Here is a 13,812-nt window from a genome sequence, read left to right on the forward strand (position 1 = left end):
TCAAATCCATCAGTCACTCCATGGGAGAAAGATGAGGCTTTCTGCTTCTGTAAAGATGTAGTGCCTAGGGAATCCAAAGGAGCAATTATACTTTATCTTACAGGGTCAGTTCCAGCCAGAACTGACTTCATGGCAGTGGGTAGATAGGGACAGCATTCTGTATAGATTATAGCTCAACAGGAACAAAAATCCTTAAAACCAGACCAAAAGCAACATCATGATAAATGGGAAAAAAGGTCAAAATTGTCAAATATTTAATTTCATTTGGATCCATAATTCATACCCATGGAAACAGTAGTCATGAAATAAAATGACCTATCACATTGGGCAAACCTATTGTCAAACTCTATTGGTAAAAATGTAAAAGGCAAATGCGTCACTTTGAGAATTAAGATGCCCCTGATCCTTGAGGACTAAGGTGTACCTGACCTAAGTCATGGTCACGTCAATCATTTATATGCAGGTGAAGGCTGAACAATCGAAAAAGAAAACTGAGAAAGAATAGATGCATTTCAATTGTGATGTTGGTTGGCAAAGAACACTGAACTAACATTGACTGTTAGAAGATGAACAAATCTGCCTTGGAAAAAGTACTGCCAGAAGGCACCTTAGAAAGGAAGATGTCAAGACTCCTTGCTTACTTTGGACATGTTATCAGAGGTGATTACTCCCTGGAGAAGGACACTATGCTTGGTAAAGTATTTGGTCAGCACAGTGCCTATATCAGCAAACCCAGACTCACTGCCATCAAGCTGATACCATCTCTACTCAAATCTTTATGGAAGCAGACACTTCTTTCTCCTGAGGAGTAGCTGGTGGGTTTGAGCTTCTGAACTTATGATTAGCAGCTCGACGTGTAACCTACCACAGCAACCAGGGCTCATGTGGGTGCATGATAAATTCGTGAATGCACGAATGACTTCTCTCTCCCAGGACCACCAGTTCTGCAGTTCTCAAATCTTCCAGGAGGCGGCAGTAAATGAAAGCTCAGTTGGCAGTTACTTTTTTTCTGTGACCTACTGCAGATTTCCTGCAGCCAGGCGACTGTGACTCCCTTTGGGAGTTTTCTCCATGGTCCAAATTCCTCCGCTTCTCTGAGCTGCTTTAGCAGAGGGTGTGGCTAAACCAGGGAACTTTTCTGGTGAGCACCAAGGTCTGAATTGACTCAGTGATTTTTTGTCGCTAGGGCCTCTTGATTTTCATAGGTGGTACTTTTGCATCGCTTACTGGTGTCCCATTCGTTGCCTTTCACAGAGTACTTGGAGAGACTCAGCAACGCTGATAGGTCCAAGCAGGCCCTCCCTGCCTTTTCTCCACCAGTTGCTCCAACCTGCATTCCAAAAAAGTGAGTCTGTCTTAAGTGAACCTTTTCAGTTATGTCCAGAAAATGGACATCAAAAAGTGGATTTCAAACTAGTAAAGGGAAGTGGGAATCAGATAGGGAGGTGAACAAAGCTGGAGAAGAGAAAACTAGTTCTGAAACACTGGGAGCAGGCCTAACATATCCCTGGATGATGCTAAGATATGGTATCATTCACTGAGTAAAGAATGAGAAAGATGGGGCATAGGGTAGGAGGAAGGAGCCATGTGGCATAACAGTTCAGCACTTGGCTGCTATCCAAGAAATTGGCAGTTCAAATCTACCCAGTGATCCTATGAAAGAATGATCTGGTATTCTGCTTCTGTAAAGATTACAGTCAAGAAAGCCCTATGGGTCATTGCTTCTCTGTCACACGTGGTTGCTGTGAGCTGAAATGGACTCAGTAGGATCCAACAGGAACAGGATGGCATGGTGAGGAGTCAAAGTAGATGAAACACATAAAGACCAAAGACCTGGTGAAGAACAAAGTAAATTGAAGGTCATTTTATGTGGAACACAACCCCAGGGGGAGTGAAAACTAGAATTTAGAACTATCTTACCTATTGCCAGGGACTATTTATTGTAAAATGATGTAAAGGTCCGGGCCCACCGTCTGGCTCATTCAACATTGGTTACAGCAGTACATTGACAGGGAGTTACCAGAGAGTCAGGACAGATTCAGAGGAGATTGAGGAACAAGGGATATCATTGCTGATGTCAGATGGATCTTGGTTCAAAGCAGAGACTACCAGAAAGATGTTTACTTGTGTTTTATTCACTATACCGAGGTATCTGACTGTGTAGATCATAACAAACTATGCACAGCGTTGAAAGGAATAGGAATTCCAGAGCACTTGATTGTGTTAGGTAGAACTTGTACGTGGATCAAGAGGCAGTTGTGGGAACAGAACAAGAGAATACTGCCTGGTTTAAAAGCAGGAAATGTGTACATCAGGGTTGCATCCTCTCGCTATAATTACTCATTCTGTATGTTAAGCAAATAGAGGATATAGCTTATATGAAGAAAAAACTTATCTGAAGCAGAAGCTTGAAGAATAATCAGAGAACCTTGCTTATGTGAATAAGAATGCAATCCAATCAAGATTGGAGGAAAATTTATCAACAACCTAAAGGTGACACAAACTTGCTTGCTGACAGTGAAGAGGACTTGAAGCACTTGCTGATAAAAATCAAGAATTGTAGCCTTCAGTGTGGATTACAACTCAGTGCAAAGAAAACAAAATTCCTCACAACTGGACCAATAGGTGATATTATTCTAACGGGAGAAAAGATTGAAGTTGTCTAGGATTTCATCTTCCTTATATCCACAATCAATGCTCACGGAAGCAGCGGGCACGAAATCAAAGGATGCATTGCGTAACTCTGCTGCAGACCTCTTTAGAGTGCTGAAAAGCAAGGAGGTTACTTTGAGGACTAAGGTGTACCTGATCCAAGCCATGGTATTTTCAATTGCCTAGGATGCATGTGAATATTGGACACTGAATAAGGAAGACTGACGAAGAATCGATGCATTTGAATTAAGTGCTGGCAAAGAATATTGAAAATATCATGGACTGCCAAAAGAACAAAGAAGTCTGTCTTTGAAGAGCTACAGTCAGAATGCTCCTTAGTGGCATGCATGGCAAGAGGTTGTCTCACTTTAAACATGTTGTGAGGAATTCCTTAGCAAGCTAGTAAGCACTTAAAAAAATCATTTTATTGGGGGCACGTACAACTCCCATCACAATCCATCCATCCATCCATTGTGTCAAGCACACTTATGCATTTGTTGCCATCATCATTCTCAGAACACTTGCTTTCCACTTGAGCCCTTGATATCAGCTCCTCATTCCACCCCCTCCCTACCCAACCACCTTCCTAATGAACCCTTGATAACTTATAAATTATTATCATTTTGTCATATCTTACACTGTCTGACGTTTCCCTTCACCCCCTTTACTGTTGTCCATCCCCCAGGGAGGAGGTTATATGTAGATCCTTGTAATCGGTTCCCCCTTTCTACCCTACCTTCCCTCCCACCTCCCAGTATTGCCACTGGTCCTGAAAGGATCATCTGTCCAGGATTCCCTGTGTTTCCAGTTCCTGTCTGTACCAGTGTACATCCTCTGGTCTAGCCAGATTTGTTAAGTAGACTTGGGATCATGATAGTGGGGTGGAAGAAGCATTTAAGAAATAGAGGAAAGTTGTATGTTTCATCGTTGCTACCCTGCCCCTTGACCAGCTTATCTCCTCCCTGCGGCCCATCTGTAAGGGGGTGTCCAATTAGCTACAGATGGGTTTTGGGTCTCCTCTCTGTACTCCCCCTCATTTACAATAATATGATTTTTGGTTCTTTGATACCTGATACCTGATCCCTTCAACATCTTGTGGTCACACAGGCTGGTGTGCTTCTTCCATGTGGGCTTTATTGCTTCTCAGCTAGATGGCTGCTTGTTTATCTTCACGCCTTTTAAGACCCCCGTGCTATATCTTTTGATAGCCGGGCACCATCAGCTTTCTTCACCACATTTTCTTATGCACACATTTGTCTTCAGCGATCCTGTCGGGAAGGTGTGCCTCATGTAATGCCAATTTGATAGAACAAAGTGTTCTTGTATTGAGTAAGTACTTGAGTGGAGGTCCAATCTCCATCTGCTGCCTTAATACTAAACCTATAAATATATGTGCGTAGACCTATTTCCTATATAAATATATTTACATATGTACATGCCTGTTTTTAGACCTCTATAAATGCCCTTTGCCTCCTCGTACTTTCCTCTTGTCCCACTATCATGCTCAGCCTTCATTTGGGTTTCAGTAATTTCTCTGTTACATTGCCCTTGCTGAATCCCTACCAAGCCTCTCACATCCTCCTTGCACTGATTTTGGATCAGTTGTTGTTCCCTTGTCCCTGGGTTGGTCAACACCACCTCCTTTCCCCCACCTCCCCCTCTCTCATGTCCCCCTGGAACTATAGGTCCCGTTGTTTTTTCCTCCAGACTGTTCAACCAGCCTATCTTATCTAGATAGACTTGCAGAGACAACAATATGCACACAAAAACAAGACATAGCAAGACAAAGAGACAAAAGAGAACACAACACGACAACAACAAAGAAAACCAATGACTAAGAAAAAAATAAAAACAAAAACCTCTAAATAGATCAAGGTCTGTTTTTTGACCTCTAGATATGCCCTCCAGTCAAGTCCGATGGAGTGCAATGCTCTGACTCCAGAGTCTATCCTTTGCACTACCTCGGGAGCTCCCTGCTCTGCTACCCTAGTTGCTCTGCCACACGCCTTTAGTGTTTTGCCTCGGTGTTGCCGGGTCAGACAGAGCCAATCCTGACACTGAGTCTCCAGTGTTATCCCTCGTAGAGTCATGGGTCAGCGAGGGACATCGTGTCTCATAGTGGGGTCAGCCATGGTCCACTCTGTGCGTTGACTGTTTGGAGCGGGGATATCATCCTCCAATCCTGGTGGGCCAGAATATGCTCCTCTCTCTCTTCTTCTTCCCTATTCATTTTTCCCGTGTGTTCCGATCAGACATGTCCCTCTCTCTGAGCTGCAGCTTCAGTGCCGTCCTTTAAAGTAAATTCTTCTAGGGGGAGGAGCAATTTTCCACATAGCTGGTATGGGGGCCGAGCCCTCAGCCCCCTCCATTGGCTCCCCTCTCCATGCCGGCATGCTGCATTCAATCCCAGAACACTGGATTTAAGTCTGGTCTCTCTCTCCCTGTGGAGATATAAACAATACCCTCCCCTTGGGTGGGTTAGTGCCCTATTCGCCCACGCTAGTAGGCACTTCAAAAATCATTTTGAGGGTTCTTAAAGCTTTTATCACAATCCATCCATATATACACTGTATCATGCACATTTGTACATATGTTGCTGTCATCATTATCAAAACATTTTCTTTCTACTTGAGCCCTTGGTATCAGCTCACTTTCCCTCCCTTCCCTACCCTCTCTGATTTGTAAGGTAGAATTGAGGTCTGAAAGTGGAGGGTAGGGAGGAAGCATTAAAGAACTAGAGGAAATTTGTATGTTTCATCGGTGCTATAATGCATCCTAACTCACTCAGCTCTTCCTTGTGACCCTTCTGTAAGGGGAGGTTCAATTTTCTACAGATGGGCTTTGGGTCTCCACTTCACCCTCCCCCTCATTCACATCAATATGATTTTTTTGTTTGGGGTCTTTGATGTCTGATACCTGATCCCTTCTACACCTCGTGATCACACAGGCTGGTGTGCTTCTTCCATGTGGGCTTTGTTGCTTCTCAGCTTGATGGCCTCTGTTTACCTCCAAGCCTTTAAGACCCTAGACTCTACATCTTTTGATAGCCAGGCACCATTAGCTTTCTTCACCACATTTGCTTCTGTACCCCCTTTGTCTTCAGCAATCATTCCAGGGAAGGTGGTTATTAGAACAAAGTGTTCTTGCATTGAGGGAGTACTTAAGTAGAGGCCCAATGTCTGTCTGCTACCTTAATACTTAACATATAAATATATGTACATAGACCTATATCCCTATCTGCTGCTTTACTACTTAACAAATAAACATAAACATATGTAATGAACTCACAACGTTTTAAAATCAGAAAGCCAGACCGCAGTTCAAAGCACTTTTCAGCAATAAAAGTGAACTACACATAATAGCTTACTTGGTTGACATCTTTGCCATCTTGAATTAAATTTATCACTGCAAGGACCAAATGCAATCAATATACCTCGATTTGTCTGAAAAGATCTGACCATTCCAAAGGAAACTTCAGATTTGGGGAAAAAAAAGATGAAAATAAAATTTACATGTTGTTTACCTTATCTGCTTTCTTTGAGGAACATGACATTGAACCAGAGAAAAGGATTACAAGGATAATTTCTATGAAAGAATGCTTGCAGATGAAATTTCATCATACTTTCAAAATCTACCTGACACCTATTTGCACTTGCCAGAAGCCATTCACAGTCACAGTTGAAGATGTTCCTGAGACAGCACAAGGGGAGTTCATTGAATTTATTAACACTGATGCAGGGAAAACTGATTTCTCTACAATGCCAGTTACAAAATTCTGGACGAAGGGTTTTCAGTCATATCCTGTTCTGTCTGAGACTGTGTTGCGCCTTCTTCCATTTCCAACAGCATATCTTTGTGAAACAGGGTTTTCTAGCTTGTTGGTTATCAAATCTAAATACAGAAGTAGACTTGTTGTGGAAGATGAACGCCATTGTGCTCTTGCAAAGACTTCCCCGAGAATCTCTGATCTGGTGAGAAAGAAGCTATCTTGACCTTCGCACTGACGTTGGCTTTTTATGCAGACTGTTGCAAAATGAAGCAAAGTAGTTTACTATTGTTATAGTAAGACTGTTACCTGTGCTACACCATGCTTTAAAACAAAACTTCATTTATTCGTCATTACAAATGAATATTTCACAATAGATAATTATATATTGTTTTTGCGATTAATCAATATGCTTTAATTTTGTTCAATTTGTAGCAATGAAAATGCATCCTGCATATCAGATATTTACACGACGATTCATAACTAGCAAAATTATAGTTATGAAGTAGCAATGAAAATAATTGTATGGTTGGGGTCACAACAACATGAAGAACTGTATGAAAGGGTTGTGGAATTAGGAAGGTTGAAGACCACTGTCCTAGAGACATCAGTGTCATTTTATGTTAGAGAACATTAACAATCATCCCCCTGGAGAATCACTGCCACAGAGTCTATGTTGACTCATAGAGATCCTATAGGACAGGGTAGACCGCCTCTGTGTTTCCAAGACTGTAAATCTTTATAGGAGTAGCAAGCGTCATTTTTTTCCCCTCAGATCTGGCTCGTGGTTTCAAACTGCTTACCTGGTGGTTAGCAGCCCCATCCGGAACCACTACATATTGATGATGCCATTAATTTAGCCAATGGTATAGAATTTAAAACAGTTGAGAAAAAGAAATTATATGCATATAGGTCAGCTATGAAGTACAATATAAGAATTGTTGATTTGTACAGATTAAGTACTCTTAAGTGACTGGACACTACACCAACAGTGAAGTAGGTGATCTAAGTGTTTGATGAGGATCTACTTGGTAAAAATTCCATCCAGCACATAATTCAAGCATACAGGAGACTAATATGTTTATTTGTCATCAATCATTTTCTCAATTTTGTATCCTGCTGCTCAGGGATCACCTCCAACTGACTTGGACTGCTTAATATTATTTCTCCTTTGAGTTTGTAGGCAGATACGGGCCACTTGTACCTCCTATTCTCCATGCACCCGCAATCACCTATAGTTATCTGAGTACATCATTCAACATCCTTCCTTACTGCCTTCACTCCCTGAGATACTTTCCGAGGTATTTTCATCTAGCTAATGTCTAGCTGTTTATTGGGAAGCTTTCCTTGAGTACAAGGAGGGACCCCTTGTATTGAAGTGGGTTAATCACTGAGCTGCTAGCTGAAAGATCAGTAGTTCAGAACCACCTGCCACTCCAAGGGAGAAATATGAGACTGTCAACTTTCATAAAGATGTACGGTCTCAGAAACCCTACAGAACAGCTCTGCTCTGTCCCCACGAGTCCTATGATAGAGGTTTTACCAGTTATTGTGTAGATGCTGAGGAATATCACCCTTCCAAGATCAAGGAAGTGATGCTTCATCAGAGTGAGGCAGGAGAGGAATTTGGCAAGGTGGTAGGGGGTGAATACTCAAGACCAAGAAGTCATGTGCAAAGGTGAGAGGAATTGTAGCATATTTTGGTAACTGCACATTGTTCAATGTAAGCTCAAAAGATAATTCAGGGTGTGATGAAAGACTTGAACTATAAGCTGTGATCTTGATATGAAATGGCTTTTTGAGTTTTCTCCTGAAAGTCTAGTGGAGCCCCCAAAGGCTTTTAAACAGTGGAGGATAGGCTCAAAGCTGACTTTTAACGAGAGAACTCTGGTTATAGTGGAAAGAATCAACAAGAGGGAACAAAGGCAAATGGCAGGACGCTGGTGTTTATTCAGGCAAAATGACCCTGGCCTGAACTTAGTGGTATAAGTGGGACTAGGCAGGTAGAAGTGGACAGATACAGGAAATATGGAAGGGCTAGAATTGCTGACACTGACCAAAAAAGTCACTTGGAGAAGTGGTGGCATTTGGCAAGCTAAGGAACGCTAACGTGATCAGGGTTTGGGGAAGTATTTGTTTTTAGCAAGTTGACTTCAAGGTTCTGTGTGATGAAGATGTTCAGTAGCCAGTCGGCTAGACTAGACGGTGTCACAGCCATGTGAATCACAGCTAGAGGTATCGAACAGATAGTGGCGTATATATGAGTTAGCTTCAAAAATTTTGTGGAAAACACAAACTGAAGTTGTGATCTCACCTCAAGAGAACAGAGGAGTAGTGATCCATTAGCTGAGTTGGCAGAAAGAAAGAAAGATGCAAAGGAAACAGAGAAGAAATCAGGAAGGAGTGGTATCTTTGGTGTGGATGGAGGAGAGCAAATCTCAGTAACTGAAGCTGCAGAATGAGGAGGACAAAAGAATCTTATATTTCTCAACCAAGAGCGTTTCAAGCCTGAGGCCGACGCTGCTTCCAGGAAGAGGTGGGGATAGAAGTCAGATTGCAATGAGTGAGCAGTGTATGGGCTGAGAAATCAGAGAAGACTTTCAGAAACTGGACTATGGAGGAGTAGGAGAGAATACAGCAATGGAAACAACCCTACTGTGACAATTTGATGACGAGATCAATTGGCTTTGCAACGTACTCCAATTCCATGCTCACCAGACATCCTCCTGTCTATATCCTGACACTCCAGTCCCCAGAAGAACATCTTTCAGCTGACAGCGCCATGTGGACTTAAGAAATCAGTGCTTTAATTGATGCAAGCTAATTAAAAGAAAGCTTGTTAGATTTAAACCAACTCTGATGAGATATCGTGATTGGAAGTGCAAAGCTTAGGGCACCAAATTGCTGGGAGTTCCCATGTGACTATGTTGTTTGGTATCTCCTTCTTGGGTCTTTCCTAAGCTGAACTCTGCTTGAAATGCCATCCTGCTGATGCACAGAACCTGGTTGATCTTCACACCCCTACGAGCTTTGGTTTAATCGCCTCGTCTCTTGGCAGCCTCGGTGAGATCTCATGCTCCCTTCCCAAAGGGCACTTGTCCCATTGTGACTATTTGCTTGTGTGTATGTGTGTGTGTGTGTGTGTGTGTGTGTGTGTGTGTTCCCCCACGGAACCATGACGGCCTAGAAGGCTTCGTTTTATTTATTTATCTAAAGCTCTCTATTGTGAATTCGGTGAAAGTTTACCGAGCAGATCATCCTCTTACACTCAACAAGTCATGCACATTTTGTTTCAACTCATCCAGTACAATCCTCTCATGGAAACATTACTTATTCCTCTTTCTCTCCGTGTTTCTTCTTTTATTCCTCCTCCTTTCCTAAGCTTTTGAACTTTATTGTTAGGCAAATAGCTGCTCTTTTGATTTTAAATGATTATTCTACTACAGGGGTGAGTTTAGTTCCAGACCTACAAGGTGACTAAGGGTCAAAGTCTCGGGTCCCACCCTACAAAGGACCTTCTAATGTGACCCTATTCAGAGCGGTTGGTTGTGGTAACCATTTACTTCTTCTGATCCCTTGGTTGTGGATGGTGTTTGTGGGGTCCATTAATCTACTGGACTAGTTATTTCTATTTTCATTATTCTTCTTCCCTCCAGAAGAGGGAGACCATTGGTTACTCCTTAGATGACTGCTCATGAGCTTTTAAGACCCCAGTTGCTACTCAGGAAATAGGAGTGTAGAACATTGTCTTTGTTAATTATATTCTGTCAATTGACCCTATGTTTCTAAAAGTTAATGTACATTCAAATCCCCCACCAAAACCAAGCAAAAACTATCTGGTGGTGTATCTGGTGGTCATGAGTCTATTACAGTCTCCCAGTCCAGTAAGAAAAGCCCACGATTGTTGAGTCCATTCTGACTTAAAGAAACCCTATAGGATAGTGCAGGCCTTCCAAAGCTGTAAATTTTTTTGTCGTTGTTCATTTTCTTTTTTTTAAAATTTATTTTATTGGGGGCTCTTACAGCTCTTATCACAGTCCATCAGTTGTGTCGAACACATCTATACATATGTTGTCATCATCTTTTTCAAAACATTTTCTTTCTACTTGAGCCCTTGGTATCAGCTCCTTATTCCCACCCCCTCTTCCACCCTCCTCCACCCTCCCTTCACCATGTCCCCTTGATAATTTATAAATTCTTCTCTTTTTTTCATGTCTTACACCAAACTCTGTCTCCCTTCACCCACTTTTCTGCTGTCTGTCCCCCTGGGAGGGGGGCATACATTGATTATTGTGATCAGTTCCCCCTTACTTCTCCCCTTCCCTTCCCCTTCTAGTATTGCTGCTCCCCTTATTGGTCCTGAGGGATCTATCTGTTCTGGATTCCCTGTGTTTTGAGATCTTATCTGTACCAGTATACATGTTCTGGTCTAGCCAGAGTTATAAGATAGAATGGGGTCATGATAGTGGGGACAGAGGAAGCATTTAAGAACTAGAGGAAGATTGTGTGCGTTGTCTGACTGGTCTGTTCCTTGTGGCCCTTCTTACAGGGGGTGTCCAACTAACTACTGAAGTGCTTTGGGTCTCTACTCTGCCCTCCCCCTTATTCCCATTTATATGATTTCTTATTTTGTTTTGGGTCTTTGATGCCTGATACCTGATCCCATTGACACCTCATGATCACATAGGCTGGTGTGCTTCTTCCATGTGGGCTTTGTTGCTTCTCAGCTAGATAGCCACTTGTTTATCTTCAAGCCTTTAAGACACCAGATGCCATATCTTTTGATAGCCAGGCACCATCAGCTTTCTTCACCACATTTGCTTATGCACCTGCTTTGTCTTCAACGATCATGTCAGAGAAGGTGAACATCACAGAGTGCGGGGTTATTAGAACAAAATGTTCTTGAGTTGAGGGAGTACTTGAGTTGAGCTCCAATGTACATCTGCTGCCTTAATACTTTATAAATAAATATATGTACATAGATCTATTCCCCTATCATTATATATAAATATATTTACATATATGCATGCCTGTATTTAGACTTCTATAAATGTCCTTTTTCTCCAAGTTCTTTCCTCTATTTCTTTTTTACTTTCTTCCTATTCCACTATCATGTTTGACCTTCATATGGGTTTAGTAATTCCTCTCGGCTACATTGCCCTTGATTGGGCCCCCCAAGTATCCTATGCCCTCCTTGCCATCTATTTTAGATCACTTATTCTTCCTTTGTCTCTGGGTTTCTTGGCAATCCCCTCCTTTGCCCCCACTTTCCCCTCTCCTGTGTCTCCCCCAGAATCATTGGTTCTATTGTTCTCTCTTCCGGATTATTTATCCCACCTATCTTGTCTAGATAGACATGCATAGACAATAATACACAGAAAAACAAAGCAAAGAAAACATAACAAAAAGACAAAACATAAATCAACAACAGTTAATACAACAATAAATAAATAAATAAATAGACCAACAGCAAAAAAACCGAAAAGCCCTAAAATAGTTTCAGGTCTGTCCATTGACCCTTTATGAGTGTTTCCAGTTGAGTCCACTGGGGTGCCATGCCCTGGGCCCAAAGTCCACCTTTGGCATTCCTCAGAGTCTTCTTAGCTTTGCTCCCCTTGCTGTGCCACTGTACATCCTTCGTGTTTCATCCTGGTGCGGTGGAGTCGGAGTAGGCACCTCTCCCGCACCATGTCCACAGTGCTGTCCCTTAGTGCTATGTATGTGTCAGTGAGGAACGTTGTCATGCCTCGTGGTGGGGCTGCCCTTTGATCTTCTCTTTCCATTAGCTGCTCTGAGCCAGAATATCGTCCTCAGGGCTTGGTGGTCCAGAGTGGGTTCCACTCACTCTCCTTCCCACTTCGTTTGCCCTGATCAGATGTGCCCCACTTCCTAAACTGCAGCTTCAGTGCTGTCCTCTGAAGTGCGTTCCTCTGGGGTGGGAAGTGAGGGTGCCAATGTAGTTGGCATTGGGGGCCAGCCCCCCAGACCTCCCTATTGGTGTCCTGCTTCATGCCTGTATGTTGCATTCATGTCTTGGCATGCCAGGTTGAAATATGGTCCCTCTCTCCCTCTTCTGTGGAGGTATAAACAACACCTTCCACCTTGGGTGAGTTAGTGCCCAGTTTCTCCGTTGCTCCTGTCTCTCTCTCTCCTCTCTATTTTCCCCATCCTTTTTAGTTGGCTGCCATACATATCCCTGGGTTGGGTTTGGCACCTGCCATAGTACCTGGACCTCACCCCAGGAATGTGTGTATAAAGGAGCTTTTTTCCATATCCCCCTTAAAAATTTGTTTTTTGCTTATCTCAGTGGACTCATATTGTATTTGTCCTTTTGTGCTTGGCTTACTTCACTTAGCATAATTTCCTCCAGTTCTTCTGAGGAGGTGTGTTTCATGCGTTCATCACTGCTTTTTAGGAATGCGTAGTACTCCATCATATGAATGTACCACAATTTTTTAATCCATTTATTTGTTGATGGGAATTTGGGTTGTTTCCAACTCCCTGTGATTGTGAACTGTGCCACAATGAACACTGGTGCACAGATGTCTGGCCATGGTTTGTTTCTTGTCTCTTATGGGTATATGCCCAGTAGGGGGATTGCTGAGCCATATGGTATCTCAATTTTCATCTGTTTTAGATATCACCAAATCGATTTCCATAATGGCTGTACATATCTACAGGTCCACCAGCAGTGGATGAGAGTTCTATCTCTCTACAACCCCTCCAACACTTGTTACTTTCTGATTTTTTGAACTGGGCTATCTTTGAGGGTGTTAGATGGTATCTCATAGTTGTTTTAATTTGCATTTCTCTTATGGCTAATGACCAGGAATGTTTTCTCATATGTTTATTAGCTATTTGGATTTCTGCCTTTGTGAAATTTCTGTTCAGGTCCTTTGCCCACCTCCTCAGTGGACAATTGTTGTTTTTTTCTTGTTTTAAGTTAGCAGAGTTTTGTAGATTTTAGTAATAAAATCATGTGTCATTGCTAAAGATGTTTTCCCAGTCGGCGGTCTCTTTTATTGCTCTCTTGGTGAATTCTTTCAATGTACACAGTGTTTTATCTTCAGCATATCCCACTTGTCAATTTTTTCCTCCTCTGTGTTTGTGTCCTTTCCTATTTCTGATAGCCTATGTATTTCCTGAGTGAAAATTATCAGGTTTGTCCTGATTCCCTCATTGATGGCCCTAACAGTTTGGGCTTTTACCTCAAGGTCTATGATCCACCTTGAGTTTATTCTCTGCATGGAGTGAGATAAGGGTCTTGCTTCATTTTTCTGCATGTAGATTTCCATTTTTTTCAGCACCATTTGTAAAAGAGGGCATCTGCTTTCCATTGGATATTTTTGGACCCTTGTGGAAGATCAATTGTCTCTATATTGATTATTTTATTT

At 42.3% G+C, this 13,812-nt stretch overlaps 1 long non-coding RNA gene across 4 annotated transcripts in view; it reads left to right on the top strand.

Moving 5' to 3' along the window:
* Positions 1 to 13,812, top strand: part of LOC142425950 (uncharacterized) — a 74,858-nt gene that overhangs the window by 29,567 nt on the left and 31,479 nt on the right. For all 4 annotated transcript variants that reach the window (XR_012779712.1, XR_012779711.1, XR_012779710.1 and 1 more), the window contains one exon: positions 1,255 to 1,345. This is a non-coding gene — a long non-coding RNA (uncharacterized LOC142425950). The remainder of the gene's footprint in view (positions 1 to 1,254; positions 1,346 to 13,812) is intronic.

Source organism: Tenrec ecaudatus, chromosome 1 (assembly GCF_050624435.1).
Source record: "Tenrec ecaudatus isolate mTenEca1 chromosome 1, mTenEca1.hap1, whole genome shotgun sequence".
NCBI classification, from domain to species: Eukaryota; Metazoa; Chordata; class Mammalia; order Afrosoricida; family Tenrecidae; genus Tenrec; species Tenrec ecaudatus.